Source organism: Hyaena hyaena, unplaced genomic scaffold, assembly GCF_003009895.1.
Source record: "Hyaena hyaena isolate Hyena2069 unplaced genomic scaffold, ASM300989v1 scaffold_641, whole genome shotgun sequence".
Lineage (NCBI taxonomy): Eukaryota > Metazoa > Chordata > Mammalia > Carnivora > Hyaenidae > Hyaena > Hyaena hyaena.
Window position 1 is genome coordinate 400,789 of NW_024081276.1, and position 19,978 is coordinate 420,766.

The following is a 19,978-nucleotide window of genomic DNA, read 5'->3' on the forward strand; positions in this document are numbered from 1 at the left end:
GTGAATTTTGGTAGTTTGTGTCTTCTATGGAATCCATCCATTTCATATGTTAACACATTTGTGGGTTTAGAGTTGTTCACAGCATTCTGTTTTTGTTTTCATTTTTTATTTTTTGATGTTGATGAGATCAATAACAATGATCCTTTCTTTCACTTCTGATATTGGTAATTAGTGTATTCTCTCTCTCTTTTTTCCCCCTTGCTTAGCCTTTCTAGAGATTTATAAATTTTTTTTGATAGGTGAGGGAAGCACCTTTTGATTATGTTGATTTTCCTTATTGTTTCCCTGTTTTCAATTTCGTTTATTTTTGTTCTTTTATTAATTTTCTTACTTTCTTTAAGCTTAAATTGATATTTTTTCCTTTCTTTTTTCTTTATTTTTTTAAAGCCTCTTTATTTACTTTGAGAGAGAGTGAGTGAAAGGAGGGGAAGAGAGAGGGAGAGAGAGAGACTCCTAAGCAGGCTCCACATTATTAGTGCATAGCCGGATATGGGGCTGGAACTCATGAACCGAGAGATCATGACCTGAGCCAAAATCCAGTCAGTTGCTTAGCTGACTAAACTACCCAGGCACCTCTGCCTTTTTCTTTTAATTTCAATAGCAAAAATAATTATATGTGGCATCCCCAAACTTCATTAGATTGCAAGTCAATGCTCAATGTTCAACTGCATTATTTTGTCCTTTAATCAATAAAAATCATAACCTCAGTGACCAAACCCTCTTTCAAATTTCTAGAGATTGTGTTATCTCTTCTCTCTTGGACATGGATCACATGTCAAATCTGACTGCAGATTTCTATAAACGGGCACTGCCCATTCTATAAGATTGACCATTTCTTGACTATAAGAAATATTGAACCAAAGTTTGCTGCTTCAACCACACCCAATGTTGTGTTTATAGTATAAAAGATACTCAGTAAATATTTATTCAATGATTCTGGGTTTTATATTGTGGTGACCTAAATATATAGAAATTCAAACAGTGCTCTCTCCCAACTAAAAGTACTATGTCTGGTCAGCTTATTCTAGAGGGGAAGAAAAAATCATAACAGGGAATGTTTAATGTTGACAGTAGATTTAGTAGAGAATGCTTCCTGCTCTAATCATAGGAAACCTGTAAGAGAAAGATAAAGCCACAACACCGTTACCCTGGTCAGATAGTAATAAATATTTTTACATAACCAGGAGTTTGTTATGTTTCTTCCACTGTGGTAAGTAAGGCCCACCCTTGGTTATCTGGAGTGAATGTGGACCCAAAGTCCACATCTGTTTCCTTTGAGAATGATAGAAAGAACTGTGGAAGGAGGAAGATCAAGCCATGCAAAAAAATCAGGGGCATTGGAGGACAACTTAACATGGTTTTCTCTTTTAAATTAACACTTTAATTTAAAGTGTTGAACAGAAAAACAACAATTTGTACTAATCTGTATAATAGCACATTCCTGATTATGTAAGAACTGAAACAACAGACAAGTTCCTTGACAGTAGACATTTCTATTGAATCATATTTATAATGTGACTATTCTGTACCATCACCGAAATTAACCTTTCTTCTCTTGTCTCTTCACGCAAGAAATATTTACGAGATATGCCAGAGCAGACACCCAATCCATCTAACATTCCTAGAATGTTGTAGGAAGCGTCAGGTTCCTAGGAGTCATCTTTGTCAATGTAATCATTAAGAAAGATGCTGTCCCTGGGCCACCTGGGTGGCTCAGTGGTGAGGCATCTAACTCTTGATTTTGGCTCAGATCATGATCTCATGGCTCATGGGATCGAGCCCTACATCAGGCTGTGTGCTGACAACATGGAGCCTGCTTGGGATTCTGCATCTCCCTCCTCATTCTGACCCGCCCCTGCTTGCATGCTCTCTTTCTCACAAAATAAATAAACAACTTTAAAATAAATGAATGAATGAATCAATAATAATAAAAATAAAGGTGATGCTACTGTTTCCCAGTCCTTGTGGGAGCCTAGGAGCCTAACTTCATAAGCAAGATGAGCGAACACAGGTGATCTAATCACATTGACTAACCCCCTTCCCCAACATCCCTCTGTACTTTTCCATTAGCACACCCCAACATATAAGCAGCCTCTTGATTTTGTTTCAGCAGAATTGAGCCCAGTTTATACCGAAGTGGTCTCTCTCTTATGCAGGAACCCAGGTGGCTTAGTCTTGGCATGCACACATTTTATAGACCATGGGATAAACCAACACTTCAGAGTCTTCACTCATCATGCATTCCCTAAGTCATCCAGTAAACATCACATGCGAAGAACTCAAATGGACACTAGGGATATAGATGAAAGACACAACCCCTGCCCTCAAGGAAATGGTGGGTCAATGAGAAACAAGGTACATGAGAGAATGATAGTGCTGTGAATGAAACAGAAGTAAAGAAGCTGAACAACTGTGTGCCTGAGGGCCCCTGACGTCCTTCACAATTGCTGAATCAAATCAAATCAACAAGAATGCACCAAGAGATTCCTTCCAGTGAAAACGCAGTCCTTTCAAACCATCAACTCAGAAGGGAAAACAGGACTTTACTTCTTATTAAAGGATAAAGTAGAACACTATATGCATATACATATATGTATGTATTTAAATGTATACACATATGTATACAATATACATAATATACATGTAATATATAATATTATATGTATATATGTATACAACTTATGTATATATATGTATATAATATGTACATATACACGTATATATTAGTGTAACTGCTTATTTGTTCATCCTTTTTTTTTTATAGTTTATTGTCGAGTTCATTTCTATATAACCCCCAGTGCTCATTCCATAAAGTGCCCTCCCCCATGCCCATCACCCCCCTTCCACTCCCCCCCACCCCTATCAGCCCTCAGTTTGTTCTCAGCATTCAAGAGTCTCTCATGCTTTGCATCCCTCCCTCTCCCCAGCTATTTTTTCCCCTTCTCCTCACCCATGGTCCTCTGTTAAGTTTCTCCTTATCCACTTTTAAGTGAAAACATAAGGTATCTGTCCTTCTCTGACTGACTTATTTCGCTCAGCGTAACACCCTCGAATTCCATCCACGTTGCTCCAAATGGCCAGATTTCATTCTTTCTCATTGCCACTTAGTATTGCATTGTGTAGATAAGCCACATCTTCTTGATCCAATAAGTCAGTTGATGGACGATGGACACTTAAGCTCTTTCCATGTTTTGGCTATTGTTGAGAGTGCTGTTATGAACATTGGGGTACATGTGCCCCTATGCATCAGCACTCCTGTATCCCTTGGATAAATTCCTAGCAGTGCTATTGCTGGGTCATAGGGGAGTTCTCTTGTTAATTTTTTTAGGAACTTCCACACTGTTTCCAGAGGGGCTGCACCCCTTTAGACCCATATCAACAAAGGTCAGGACACTTTTCCCATTTGCCCCCTGTTAAAAGCTTTCAAAAGTGACCTGCTGAAAGGTGGGGTTGCCAAGTGGAAAGGATCAGTTCTTTAGAATTTATAAATGCACTGAAATGCAAGCTTTTGTCATGGTAAACTATACAGAAGCCTAGACTTGTAAATCATAGAAATGCAGAGCTCAGAGGGTCCTCTGAAATTGTGAGGCAATTTTTAAAAAAATACTGTAAAGTCATGGAAACTACCCTTCTAAAAGCATTGATGGTGTGCCCCAAACCTACTGAGACACAAAATTGTCAAGATCAGGTATTGTGTGAACTAGAGGGGTAGAAGGAGACTTCCCCGCCTGTGATATTTTCCATTATCATAAGCCTCTGTCCTCTCTTTGACCCCTCACCTTCTCTTTTGGGAGATGGATTGCATACCTGATTGTTGCATATAAAAGCAAGAACAGGGCATATATAGCCAAGATGCTCCTGTTCTTTTTCTTTGGAGCAGGCTGACCTGTGCAGGATATGAGTTTCTTTTTTTTTACTTTTTTTTATGGATATGAGTTTCAAAAGCGCTTGGCTGTGCAGTGAGCTTTTTAGAGATCCAAGCCACCATGAAGACTGACTCAGTGCTCCAGCACTCCTAGTTAGCAATGGGAAGTCTATGTAGAAAGTTAAACACTCATAAGGGTATTTCACCAACACTGTCTACATTAGTGATAACAGCAATATTTTGGTCCTAGGACCAGAGGCCAAACATTTAACAAACCTTTTGGGGGTGCCTGGGTGGCTCAGTTGGTTAAGCGTCTGACTTTGGCTCAGGTCATGATCTCACAGTTCATGGGTTTGAGCCCTGCATCGGGCTTTGTGCTGACAGCTCAGAGCCTGGAGGCTGCTTCAGATTCTGTATTTCCCTCTCTCTCTCTCCAGCTCCCTCTCTCTCTCTCTCTCAGAAATAAATAAAATATTTAAAAAAACTAAAAACAAAAACAAAAAACCAAACAGTTAACAATCCTGGTAAATGTTCAACAACTAACCCTACAATGAAAACAAACAAACAGATCTGAAGCTTCTACAGAGCCCATGGCATAAATAACCTGGGCTTATTTCAGGCTTCCTAAATGGACATCATTGAATGAGGAGCTGGAAAAAAATTCACATAACTGACTCTTGTAACTTGGCACAAGATTGATATAGTTCAGCACCGTACCTTTTTCTCCTTACTTCTACCTCATTTCTCAATGGCAGCAGAAATCGTTTATACAGGAAGTGTCTATTTACTAGGCTCTCTGAAACACCGGTATCCAGGTTTCTTGACTTCTGCTTGAACGTGCTTCACACGACATCACAATATCACTTGGAAACTAGGGTTCCATTACATTTTATATAACTGAATACATAAAAAAATGAACATATTTTATGTATATATAAACATTTATATGTAAACATATATAATTTATGTATAAATAATGATATTTTGTCCTCTCTGTAGCCAGTTGTCTCCTTTAAGCTATAACACACCTCGGATTCCTGAACTGGTTTGGTGTAATGGGACATAATTATATACTGCTGTCCTTGGCAGCAAATATCAAACAGGTGAAAGACACATCAGGTTTATATTTAAAATATTACTTTGACATTGAAATCTCTTAGTATCCTGGATGTCAATTAGCTCCTTGAACTTCTGGCCCCTTAACCGATCATATTACTTTTTTAAACAGGAGTTTTAAAATATTTCTTTCCTCAGAGGCTTCTATTTGTCTCCTTCCCCTGGGCTATAGTGCCGAGTTAATAAATATGTGGCATAATATATCTCCATCACCACAATTATATGAATTATAGCCATTTGGCTTCTAGATACACACACACACACACACACCTCAGATTTTCAGCCTAACACACAGCAAAACACAAGACACTTAAAAAAATTTTTTTAATGTTTTTTATTCATTTTTGAGAGTCAGAAAGAGACAGCGTGAGCAGAGGAAAGTCAGAGAGAGAGGGAGACACAGAACCTGAAGCAGTCTCCAGGCTCTGAGCGAGTTGTCAGCACAGAGCCCGACGCGGGGCTCGAAACCACGTGAGATCTCACGAACCACGTGAGATCATGACCTGAGCTGAAGTCTGACGCTTGACTGACTGAGCCACCCAGGCACCCCCAAGATACTTTTATAGACTCTGAAACTCCTGTATTTATATATCACTGAATATGACACCCTGATATTTAAATTATAGTTCTAATGACATAAAATTTAATTCCAGGAATAAACATACATAGGCACACTTATCCATACATAGGCAGGTATGATTTAAGAAAGTAGTATATGTGATATTTTTAGCATCTACATCGAAATGAGTGCCATCCCTTTCTTAAGTGTCTCTATAGGGGGCTGTGCATTCCTATGAATGGGAATGTCATTGCTGAAAATATTTCTGAAACTGTTCTTTTTGAGAACTGCCTTTGGTGCTAACTCTTCCCTATACTAACCAGTGACAATTCTTGGCAAAATCTTGGTCCTCTGAGAGTCAACTGAACATCTCAAAACTGCCAAAAGCATTTGGAACCAAGACTAATGAAGATGGCTTGCAGAGAAGCTGGGGACACTGCTCGGAATCAATGACTCGGTGTGACTATAACATAATGAGGCTGTATTGTTCTCTGTGGCTTCTAACCTGTGTCTGAAGTCAGGGCCAAATGCAGGGTTCATAACATGATTGAAGCAAATGCATATAATGTCTCTTCTTAACTATATAATTTGGCTACACAAAATAATAGATAAATATTGCCAGCATGTTCACTCTTCTTTCTTATTTTTATTCCTCTCCTAGAAGATCCTTATTTAACACCAGCGGGACACAATAATTCCTCATCTTTACAAAATGTAGTTTAAACTCCCTATACCACTTCCATGAGATTGCGAGTTTAAGACTTCATTTACCGTATCTGTGAAGAGGGTACATAATGCCTACATCATGAGGTTTTTGTAAGGATTAAATGTTAAAGTGTGTAAAGTGCCTATTTCGGGATCTGAACAAAATACATGTATAGCACATGTTAATTATCGTTCCCTTCCCTTCTGTCCTCTTTCTAACTAATAAATGTTTAGAGTATTCTAACTTATGAAATGATTTGTCAATTCAATAAATGGTAAGTGCTCTAAAATCATAAAAGAAACAAAAACATTGCAGCCTATTTTCATCTTAAAGCAGAAACTCCAAGAGTTTCAGGGATAATCACATTCCACACAAGTCAGTTTTTTGTTCCAATACAGAAACTTCCTTGGCCTTGTGTGATAAATTCCAAAACAAATCTCAACTTGAAGCAAAGCACATGTGTAACATTTTTATCATTTTATATTGTTGTAGGTGATGATAAAATACCAAAGGGGGAGGGGTATTTTAGGGATGTGTCCATTTACACAGGTAGGTTTTGGATTGATCAGTTGAAAGAAGATCTCATTTGGCCGCCTTGTCTTCTTCTCCTTCTTCTCCTTTTAACTTAGGAGAAACAAAGAACACTGCTAACCCAAAATGTATGCAAGGTTTTGCAAACAATATTTATTTTTGGCTCCCAGAAAACTCAGCTGCAAAGAGAAGGCGATGAAATACTAAGGATGCCTCATTTGAAGTGAGCATGTGCCTGAGCAGAAGTTACAGCCCCAAGGAGCCCCTTGCTCCCAGGGTCCTCCATTTGGAAACAACGTGGACTCACTCCACATTATGAAGTGGCAACATACTGTGAACACAAAAGCAGAATGAGAGCATTTGGATGAACCTGCCAGTTGAAATCACATTATCTCACACAGGGTCCATAATAGCCATGGGAAAATTCTTCAACCGGACTCTTCTGCAGATAGCGGATAACACCACTCCTCTGCAGATGCAACTCTCTTAAATGATCATTCAAGTATAAAGTATCTTTTTTTTTTAAGTGGGAGATGTGGTTTTGAGATGTCTTAGGGAAAGTAGACCAGAGCCTATAATTAAATAGAAAGCAATCAAAGAATTCCTCAGCAAATGCAATGATTTTACATTATGAGTTGCATGTATAGGAAGAACTTAGAATGATTTCATCAGCCTCCTGCGGAGGGAAGACCCCCCAATTTTTTTTCATTCTGTATCTTGGTTTTAAGTGTAAGAGTGCCTGCTGTGTTCAGCTGTACATATTTCTCCTACATCTTTTGGGGGGATGTTAATCTCTTTATCTTAGTTGATATTGTACATTACATTTCTTAGATTTACTTTGAGATAGTTGAGAAGTTTGTTTGGGGTGAAATTTTGGGAGAAAGAGATGGATTAAGTGGCAACTGCCAGTTCCTCATGGGGAATATAGTTGTCCTTAGCAAAACTCACTGATGAACATTTGGTCTAGAAAGAGTCTTCAGGCTAAGATCCAGATGGCCTGGGCTTAAGATAAGAAAAACTTGATTGCTTTCATGAAAACATGGATTTTCTATAGGCTGTCGAAGAAGAAAGAGGTAAATATTTTTAGAAATAAAGAGATGAAAGAGTTTATGATAACGATAAATAGCCAAGTTCTAGCTAAAAGTTGGGGATTTTGTATGATAGGGCATGGATGATGTATATCTCTCGGCTGGAATCTTTGAACCATCCTAATACTTAATTCATATAAATTATTTGTGGATTGTCTCTTTGCTGTTTCCTACTTGGTATTAATACTCAAATTTAGTTAAATTCTACTTGGAGCAATCACCGTCAGATCACTGCCTTGAGGAAATTAAGCCACAATGTGTTTTTTAAAATGTTTTTATTGATATTTGGTACAGAAGAGTGAACAGTTATGGGAAAAATGATAGGAGAAATATTGACTTGAATGGAAGCAAAATATTAGATTAAGAAGTAATTATGAGGAATGAAAGCTCTTGTAAGGAGATCCCAAAATGAAATGCTGGGAAGTCAGTAAATATTGCAGGTTGTCCACAATTTGTATATGCAGATTTGATTCATTTTCATTTAGATGTCATCTTTCAGTATATACCAAAGTTTTGAATTCATGGGGATATCTTGAAGTCATGGTTGCTGACACAGGATAGCAATCTCAATATTTCTACTCTGGATTTTAAAAATATGTTGTTGTTTTTTGTTTTGTTTTGTTTTGTTTTTTGTATTGTTTTGTTTTTCAGTTAGCTGTACTTCCTTGGGTATGGGCATAGATCTCCATAGGCTACAATTAATTTTCTTTTTTCTTTTTTTTTTTTTTTGACAGAGACAGAGAACAAACAGGGGAGGAACAGAGAGAAAGAGGAAGACACCGAATCCAAAGCAGGCTCTAAGCTCTGAGCTGTCAGCACAGAGCCCGACATGGGGCTTGAATCCACAAGCCATGAGACCATGACCTAAGCTGAAGTCAAACACTTAACCAACTGTGCCACCCAGGGGCTCCTAAATTCCAAATTTCTAAGTATGCTATTTGAGATCTGTGAGTCTACCTACTTCTTAACCACAGTTCATGTTTACCCTGTGAGATTTTTCAGTAGACCTATTTGTAAAAAAAATAAAACAACTAAAACTAAGAATTATCTTGGTAAATATCAAGAAGCACAATTGGATCTTATGATAAGAATATGTTTCGTTTTGGGGATGCCTGGGTGGTTCAGTCAGTTAAGCTTCCAATTCTTCATTTTGTCTCAGGTCATGTTCTCACTGTGCTTGAGATCCTTTCCAGATATATCACCTGGGATAGCAAAATAACTAACCCCTAACAAAGAAAGTTTTACTTATAAAAGAACCCTGTTGTGTTGTTATTGTAATGCTTAAGTTCAGAAAGATAATACATTTGATTACAAATAACTCCCACTTGCTCAAATACTCCATATTTGTAAACTTATGTCAAAACTACATTTAATCAGCATCTTGCAATGTGTTTTTGTGTTCCTACAGCTTGTTTGAGCCTGAAAAATCTCACTTTTGCATGTTTCAATTTCAAATGCCTGATAAAGAACTCCAAAATGTAAAACCAACCAACCAACCAACAAACTAAACAGTAAGAAATAAAACATAAAAATAAGAATTGTCCCAAATTTGACCTGGAATGGAAATAGGCTGCAGAAGCTGGCCCTGACACCACTTCTGTAGAATAGGAAGAGAGAGATTCCTGGTGAAGAGAAATAACAGTTTTGACTGGTGCAGTTCACAGAACTTTCCTTCTCGGGAGAAATTAGTATTCTTGACACATGTTAAGTGATTTTCCCTTGAACTTTAACAAGATTAAGTCTTACTCTGGGACCTTTACCTAACCAGTTCACTGTCAGCTAATTGTCAGTCAAGGATCCAATGACCTTTAAGGAGATTTTCTTTTCTTTCTGTATCTAACATGATTATCTGTATTTAATAGATAATCCAACAAGGTTACCCATCTTTTTTCTCTTGCGCTGTAAGATGCCTACTAAGAGTAACCCTTGAATGGTCCATTAAGGGATCTTTTTAAAATGTTTATTTATTTTGAGAGAGAGTGAAAGAGAGAATGAGAGAGCATGGAGGCTGCTGCATGCACGTGCACAGGGGAGAGGAAAAGAGAGAGAAACCAAGCAGATGCCAAGCTGTCAGCACAGAGCCCAACACAGCACTGAATCTCACGGACCATGAGATCATGACCTGAACTAGAGACTTTTCTCTCCAGGTGGGGAAGCCTAGGTGGCTCAGTGGTTAAGTGTCTGACTTCAGCTCAGGTCATGATCTCATAGTTTGTGAGTTCAAGTCCTACATTGGGCTTTCTGCTGATAGCACAGAGCCTGCTTCTGATCCTCTGTCCCCACCTTCTCTCTCTGTCCCTCCCGACTCACATGCATGCTTTTTCTCTCTTTCAAAAATAAATAAAACATTAAAAAATCTCTCACACAAATAAAACTTTGACCTATGTTTATGAACAAACTGTCTGAGAAGTGCTCTTTAATACACACGGTAGAATATTTTGGTTTCCTTAAAGCAACAAACACGCATGTCACTTGTATTTGTGGCACCCTTTATATTTACTTTGGACAGTGCCATCAGAGACAAAGAGAGATTTTTTCACTTAGGTGTTCTCATTTTGCTTATTTTATTCACTTGTGTTTGTCTTGTCATTTCTAAGAGAGTTTGCTGTAAAAATCATGGAAAGTGTTTTGATCAACATTGTGTGAGATAGGAGTAAGTGAAGCCTTCCATTTGATAGATGACTAACAAGGTGGACAGTTTCTGCATTAAACCACAGCAATATTTTTTTGATTCTGTCGATTTAACAAATATTTGCTAAATTTAACAATTATTACTAACTTCTATATGTGCTGAGCAAAGTTTTGTGTCTTGGAGACACAGTGAGGAACAAGGCAGGTGTTTTTCTCCCTTGTGTGTGGAATAAGTAGGTAGCAGGCATCATGCTTCTAACTATAAACATGAGGGTATCATATGGGATTTTAAGTGATGATACTGGTCACTAAACCCATAACCATTGAGAAACAACCAGAGGACATAACCTAGTCTGGAGAGCTTTGAAATAGGTTTTCTCATTTAGTTTTTAACTCGACCTGAAAGACCAATTTATATTAGAGAAGTGAAGAAGAATCCCACGAGAGGATTGTCTTCAGTTCAAAACCACTGCCAGAGAGGGATACTTCTGAAAGCCATCAGGTGCTGGGATATCAGTGTCTTGGTCCTGAAAGGGTAACCAAGGCAGTACAACACAGATCTGTCACAGAATTTAAGTTTCAGGTGCTCTGCAATATCCAATTGTAGCTGCTTATTGGGTCCAGAAGTAGATTAGCTGTTCAATTAAGAAATCTCATGCTTCAGGAACTTTCCCTGGAATGGGTCCCCACTAAGGCTCTGGGAAGGATGCTAGTGATGAGCTCCTAAACTCATATAATTTTGTAATTTACAAAAGTAAGATATTTTAACCATGGTTTCTTCCTCTATAGCTATAACTGCCCTCATGTTGAATTGCATTGGTGTGGTCCCAGGTATTTTGGGATCTGACATTGGATAGATAAAGTAAGGGTTTGTTGCATTTGATCTTAGCAGATTATATTTATGAAATTCCTAGTCGTTTCCAGGCTGAGTTTTTATCAGCTATTTCGATATAGGAAGGTCTTTCAAGAATAAGTCTGTTGTGCATTATGACTCACAAAATAAGCACCAGGAGTCATACAGTGACATAAACATGTCCTTTGAAGTCTAGCACCAGAGGGATGTGGATAGTGGAGGAGAAATAAAGTTGGAAATGTGAGGAATAGTATCTGATCTCTAGATCATAGAATCTAGAATCATGGAATCAGTTTTCATCACCACCTATTCAAAAACAGAAGGTCTGCCCTGTCAGGGATATACTTGAGTTATAAATGATCTCAAGGAGAATATTGCTCCGAGAAACATCATATGGATTCTCTATGCCCACTAATGACTTCAAACAAAAAACGTGGTAATTATGAGGAAAAATCCCAGAGGGTTTGACAAACATTTTCTGGGGTTAGCAGAAGATAGGTTGCCCTTTGGTTTTGACTAAGAAAAGTCTAAATGTGAGAGAAAGTTCAGGAGCTTCTCCTATCTGCATCAAGGCAAAAAGGAAAGTTGCAACCAAGACACATTTCCTTCATACAAAAATACTGATTTGAAGGGCACATGCATCCCCAGGTATATAGCATGCTATTAATAATAGCCAAAGTATGGAAAGAGTCCAAATGTCCATCTACTGATGAATGGAGAAAGAAAATGTGGTACATACACACAATGGAATATTCCTCACCCATGGCAAAGAATGAAATCTTACCATTTGCAATGATGTGGATGAAACTACTGTGTATTATGCTAAGTGAAATAAGTCAGTAAGAGAAAGACAAATGCCATATGATTTCCCTCATATGCAAAAGTTAAGAAACAAAACAGATGAACAGAGGAGAAGGGAAGGAAAAATAAAATAAGATAAAAAGAGAAAGGGAGGAAAACCATAAGAGACTCTTAACTACAGGGAACAAATAAGATTGATGGAGGAAGGTGGGGGGGGGGATAGACTAAATAGGTGATGAGGATTAAGGAAGACACTTGTTGTGATGAGCACTGGGTGTATGTAAGTGATGAATCACTAAATTCTACTCTTGAAACCAATACCACACTAGATATTAACTAAATCGAATTTAAATAAAATCTTGGAAGGAAAAAGAAAGATACACTTCCTTCATGCACTGTCAGAATACAGAACTCATTAGAAAGAAGTACTGCCCAGATCCCAGAAACTGAACTTGAGGTCTCAGGCAGAGGATCTCCGAGAGACCCACAAAATTACTCAATGTGTAAAGGGGCCATCCAAAGGACATTTGACACCTTACAGGCAGTGATGCTGGCTGAAGCCCCTGCCAGCCATTTACAGCACATTTTTTCTTTCTCTGAAATTATCAGGCACAGGAGCACCTGGGTGGCACAGTTGGTTAAGCATCTAACTCTTGATTTCAGCTCAGGCTGTGATCTTAAGGTTCATGAGTTCAGGCTCCACATTGGGACTCTCTCCTTCCCCCTCTCTCTGCCCCTCACCCACTTGCTTGTTCTCTCTCTCTCTCTCTCTCTCTCTCTCTCATAAAGACATAAATTTTAAAAAAATAAAAGGAAATTATCAGGCACAGTAGCTGAATGGTATGAGATGGAGGACAAAGAGAGGAGAAGCCAGCTTTGACCCACTGCCTGCTAAAACATCCAGGGTTTAATTAGACCCAGGCCTTTCAAATGGCTAAGAGTCTTGAATATTTATTACTGCATTAGCCTAAGCTGAGATTATTTGATTACTAAAACAGAGTGGATGCCAAAAAGGAGATATGGAATGTTATCTAAGATCATTTAGCAAAGCTGTAGAATCTTCCTAAACTTTCAAACAGAAATAGAGAAAGCATGATCCCAGAGAGTGGGTTTGAAGGAACAGTGAAGAAAAAATAAAGCTAGTTCCTTAGATGCTTTCTCAAGCTGGACAATAAACCAGCTTCCATGTTTGGTCACATATATGCTTCTCACACTTGGACTCATTCAGATCTTAATGTTTCATCTTTGAGTTTGAAAAAAGTTACGCGAAGTAAGTCAGTCAGAGAAAGACAGAGAGCATATGATCTCACTTATCTGTGGAATTTGAAAAACTTAACAGATGAACATAGAGTAAGGGCAGGAAAAATAAGATAAAAACAGAGAGAGAGGCAAACCATAAGAGACTCTTAAATAGAGAGAACAAACTGAGGGTTGATGGAGGGAGGGGGTGTTAAATGGGTGACGAGCATTAAGGGGGACACTTTTCCGAATGAGTGCTGGGTGTCAGATGTAAGAGATGAATCACTGGGTTCTACTCCTGAAGCCAAAATTACACTGTATGTTAACTAACTTGAGAATAAAAAAAATTAATAAAGGAAAAAAAATGAGTTCCATGTTGGATACATCTTAGTCACACAATACATTTATAATAAATGAATCTATCCTTACAAAGTGTGTGTATATCTATGTATGTGTAATGTAGTGTTTGGGGGACAGAGATGCTAAATAATGCCCTCTCTCGGTCTGGGTAATGTACCAGTGGGAAAGTTGCAAAGGTAATTCCTCAGAGTTACTCAGCACCGGTGACGTGCTAACCCCACGTGGAGGACAGAGGTACAAGAGGGTGAAGTGTCCTACGCTTTATCAACACTTGTGAATGGGTATTTAACAACCAAGCTAATCACAAAGGGTTTACATCATCAGAACCAATGAGGAATTAAAACACTGGAGTGAATCAAGGGAAATTTTTCAAAGTTGTCGGTCATAGGCTATTGATCCCACAGCAGTTCATTAAACACCTGGGCCAGTAGAGCAGCGATGGCTGCGTGGGAGATTTACAGCTGGAGTGGAGACCTCATCCATCACGGATCCTCTCTGTCCGTCCCAGCCCACCCCTACTCTCATCCCAGTCCTCCTGCCCTACATGTCCGTTGTTTGTTTCTTAGTTCCTTCCATCTTCTCGGAAGGACTCCTAGTGATTGATGACATTGGATAATTATGCTGTTCAATACAGAGATGTAGAAATTCCATAACTTGATGGCCCCTTTTCCTAAAGCTTCATTTTATCAGGGACCTAACTGTGTTTTCCATAAACTAGATTTTAATTTGTTTTCTAGTTTACCTCCCTGCATCCCACATTCCCCCATCTTTGCCAGGGTAAATTACGGCTCGTGTGGAAAATCATTCACAAGCGCCCTGCCTCAGAGCCATGCACTGTTGCTAATTGCACGATAGAGGAGCTTCTTTAAAATACCTGGAGATATAAAATGAAAGGGAAAGTGATACTTAAGCAAGAATAGAAGCTGAGTGTCATCTTGAAAGTTGGTGAAAAAAAATCATGTTCCAGATATAGGACAACAGATTGATATCAAATCTCCTAATTAAATCGTAGTGGCTAATTAGTACATGGAAGATTGATAATACTTTTATATTTAAATTAACTTTCTTCTTTTCCTCTGGATTGTTCACCAGTTCAACATATAATATTAGTCACCTATACTGTAAAGAAGTGTGCCTCATAATTGAAGAGAGAAGACCAGTAGGAGCCAGGCCATGATTAGAGAGATCGCTTTTCTTTGGATGACAAGTGAACAGAGAATCACAACATGGGTAAACTGAACCCTGATGCCAGCACTTTTTGCTTGCCAGGCATCAGAGCAGAAGGGACTTTGCCAGGGTTGGAGAGTGTTATGGGTTGACACCATATGTTGAAATCTTCACTCCTTATACCTCAGAAGGTGATTGCATATGAAGCTAGGGACTTTAAAGGAGTAATTACACTAAAATGAAGTCATTAAGGTGGAGCCCTAACCCAGTGTGATGTCCCTATAGAAGAGGATGTTTAAACACAGGCACACACAAAGAAAAGACCACGTGAAGACACAGAAGGCCACGCACAAGCCAAGGAGAGAGGCTTCAGAAGATGCCAACTCTGCTGGTATCTTGATTTTGGACTTCAAGCCTCCAGGAGTATGAGACAATCAAATGCTATTATTAAAGCTGCCCAGTCAGTGGCCCTTTGTTACAGCGTCCCTAGCAAACCAACCCAGAGGGGAAGTGACAGTAAAGTTTTGCCTACAAACCGGAGACTATCTAGGCACATTAGGGCAAGAAACGTGTTCCAAGTAAAGAGAATAATACATGAAAAAAATCAGGGCATAAGAGAGAGGCCATGAGACATTCAAAAATCTGTGTGTATGCGACTAGGGGACAGAATGGGAGCAAGAGTGTCAGGACGAATCTGGAGCTCTAAGCGAGAATCAGATATTAAAGGGCAGCAAGTGTCTGGTGAAGAGGAACAATGAAGAGTTCTACGCTGTTGAAAATGACACACCGGCCAAGTTGAGTTTCATCATTCTCTGCTTTGTGACTCGTCACTATTTTCACCTGTAATGAGGTAAGCTATGCGGCAGAAGGCAGGGCTAAAGCCACCTTTGAAAAAAGACATTAATTTATTGGTGGAGATTTTGGGGGTGCTAGAATGGATTGATTGCAAGAGATGGAGACCAGTCGCTTCAGGAAGTGAACAGCTGCCTTGGTCTATGTTTCTTTTCCATGATTTCAAATTTATAACAAAGTTATCGCAACTTATCACCAGAGCTAGATGCCATTTCAAATGCAATGAGTGATCACATGGCTGAAACATTTCACTATATATACATATATATATATACATATATATATACAAATATTCTATCATTTCACTATATATATATTCTACCTATCTACATTTTATCTATCTAGATATCTAAAAGATAGATAGACAAACAGCATATGTATTACATACATAAAAGGAGAGATAGAATATATAGTAATTATATATAATATATGATATATTACATGTATACATATATATTCATATATATGTATACATATATATACATACATACATACATATATATATATACACACATAACACTACATATAGAAATATAGTCATTAGTTAAAATGAGAAATGTTATTAAAACTGTGGGATGGATGACTGGAAAAACAATAAAACTCAGCTATTATTACAAAGCTGTAATTCCTTGGTTCAAATCCTACGTCTACCATTGATTAGTTGCTTAATCTTGGAAAAGTCACACACCTCTCAGTGCCTCTGTTTTCTTATGTTAATATTATTTTAAAAGTAATAATAGCAAGCATTATGGGATATTCTAGCCACTATAATAAGTGCTTTACATATATCACCTTATTTAATCCTTGGGACAAGTATGTAAGTATTATCATTAGTCTTATTTTTCTGATCAGGAAACTGAGACAAAAAGTGGTAAGGTAACTAGTATAAGATTACAGTAGTAGTAAGTACCAAGCAGAGATGTGAACCCAGGCAATCTCTCTCCAGAGTCTGTGCTGTGATTACAATCTATTAGCTCCATTTAACTATAAGCAACATATTATTATTATTATAAATTCTTATCATAGGCACACGTTATCTCCTCAACTAATGTACTCATCATTTAGGTCTTTTTTGCACATATCTGATCTCACCCTATCCTAAGCCTTGAGCAGGTTGTCTCTTGAACAAGACCTTGATTCTTATCTTCCTATCCAGGATTGTACCCAGAACCTTTCTCCCTTGGTGTCTCAGTTTTTCTCCAGAATTGGTTCCTAATGGATGCTCACTTGTCCCTGGGGTTTGGTGTCTGATCAATGTTTCTCCTTCTCAGTTCTTTGGTTCCGGTTCAGGGACATCTGGACTTGAATCATTTAATTCCCTTAAAGCTCCTTCATACGGGACCCAGCTCACTCTCAACTCTGCAACTGCTTCTTGCCCATGTGACTGCTCCAATTGCAAAATGTCTTTCTCCCCCCACCATCTTTAATGTAAACCTTTTTGCTTTCAGACATGGTAAGGGAATCCATAATTTACAAACTAAGGTGAAGTGCAGTGGTTGAGGGCCTAGGCTTTGGAGAGGGAAGCCTTCAGTTTGAATCTTAACCCAACTGTTTTTTTTTTTTTCTTAATGTTACTAATTTTTGACAGAGAGAGAGAGAAAGAGTCAAATAGAAAGGGAGACAGAATCTGAAGCAGGTTCTGCACTGTCAGCGCAGAGCCCAGAACAGGGCTCGAACTCACAAACCACAAGATCATGACCTGAACAGAAATCAAGAGGATGTTCAAATCAGTGAGTCACCCAGGCACCCTTCCCTACCATTTGTTAACTATGCAAGCTCAGAAGTCTTTGACCTCATCGGGGCCTAGGTAACTATGTCTGTGTTTTGTGAATGACACTAGCCTCTCTCTCATAGTGTTGGGTGAGAAATTAAAAGAGACAGCATAGGGATGCCTGGTGGCTCATTCTGTTAAGGCACTGACTCTTGATTTAGCTCAGTCATGATCTTGCAGTTTGGCTTGAGTCTCACATTGGACTCCCTGCTGATGGTGCAGAGCCTGCTTGGGATTTTCTCTCTCTCCCTCTCTCTCTGTCCCTCCACTACTTGTGCTCTCTCTCTCAAAATAAACAAACTTTAAAAAATTATAAAAAATAAAAGAGACAGCATGTACAAAGTCCTGGGAACAGGTCACAGGACTTAGTAAGTACTCAGTAAAGTGTTAACTTTATTTTAATTTTAGTTTTGCTTAAAGTATTACAATTTATATGATCAGAAACAGTGAACACACGAGGAACAAATATCAAAGCATGTAATATGAATTTTTCCTGCCTAAAACCTGCAAGACTCCTAATTACCATCTTATTAAAAAATTTTTTTAAAAATTTATTTATTTTTGAGAAAGAGAGAGAGACACACACACAGAGTGTGAGTGCGGGAGGGTTAGAGACAGAGGGAAACACAGAATCTGAAGCAGGCTCCAGGCTTTGAGCTGTCAGCACAGTGCCCAATGTGGGGCTCAAACTCAAAAACTGCGTGATCACCACCTGAGCTGAAGTCAGGCAGTTAACCGCCTTGATGCCCCAAGACTTCTAATTACCTTCTAAATGGGTATCATAATTTAGCGTCTCCTTATCACTATAACTTCAGAGCATTCCACTTCTCCCCTCATAATTTATTCTCCAATAACAAATTATTTATTCTTTTTTTTAAAAAAATATTTTAATGTTTTTATTTATTTCTAGGTGAGAGAGAGAGAAACAGCATCAGCAGGGGAGGGTCAGAGAGAGAGGGAGTCACAGACCGAAACAGGCTCCAGGATCTGAGCTGGCAGTCAGCACAGAGCCCGACGCGGGGCCCGAACCCACGAACCGCGAGATCATGACCTAAGCGAAAGTCGGACGCTTAACCGACTAAGCCACCCAGGCGCCCACAAATTATTTATTCTTATGTGTTTTACCTTTACATAGCATGTTTCTCAATACCAGAATCCCCCACTCATTCATTTTCCCACCTGGAAAGGACCTACTAAAGCTTGTGAATCCAACTTCCTCCCCAGCCTTCTCTGAGAGGGTAGCCCCCAAATCTCCCATCAAAACAGAATAAATGCTCTTCTGTGTGCAAATCTTGTCTTGAAAGTGCTTCTCTTGGCTCACTTGTCCTGATGAATTCATAAATTATGTCATATCTTCACCCTTCTAGGGCTTAGCTAGACTCAGAGTCGGTTTAGCTCTTTCACTGGTGGACCTAATACAGACTACTGACACTTAACTAGGAGAGCAGGGTTGCAAATAGGTAAACGGACACATGGAAATTTAAGAAAAAAAAATATAATTGTCTCAGTTTTATCAAGATATAAATGACATAAAATACTGTTTAAGTTTAAGGTATGTTGCATAATTATTTGACTTACATATATTGCGAAACGATTATCACAATAAGTTTAGTGAGAACTTCAGTGAATACTGGTAAATAAGAATGTTTCTTTAAGGCTTTGTCTGCTAAGCTCTGCTAGTTGCTACCAGGGATCGCAGATGGAGGTCCACCTTTATATACTTTCATGTATTCAATATAAAGTTTCTGTGTTATATAGACGGTGAGTTGAGTATTACATGTGAAATGCATATATGATCTTCATATAATTGGCCTCAAGTCACCCTCTATAAAGTAACAGTTGGTTGAACAACACCCTGGATTTCCTTTCCTAACATTCTATAACTGTGTGAAGGCAGCACTGTGGTGCGGAGGGGACATTGCTGTAGCTCCCTGCTGCTTACCAGCTGGATGGACACCAGCCAAGTTCTTTTCTCTGAGGCAGTTTTTCCTTATCTATAAAGAGGGCTAATAATCACACTTGGCAAGGCTTTGTTTAAAATGATAAATTATAATATTATACATTAATGTGCAGGATAAAAATAGAACTGAATAAATAGAAAATGTTACTGCTCTTTTACTGCTCTTAAGGTAATTATTGATTGCCTTAAGATTTATTGATATATTCATTTTTCAGCTGCTCTGGAAAACAGTGTGGAGGTTCCTCAAAAAATTAACAATAGAACTCTCCTATGACCCAGCAATAGCAATGCTAGGAATTTACCCAAGGGACACAGGAGTGCTGATGCATAGGGGCACATGTACCCCAATGTTCATAGCAACACTCTCAACAATAGCCAAAACATGGAAAGAGCCTAAGTGTCCATCAACTGACGAATGGATCAAGAAGATGTGGTTTATCTATACAATGAATACTACATGGCAATGGATGGAACTCAAA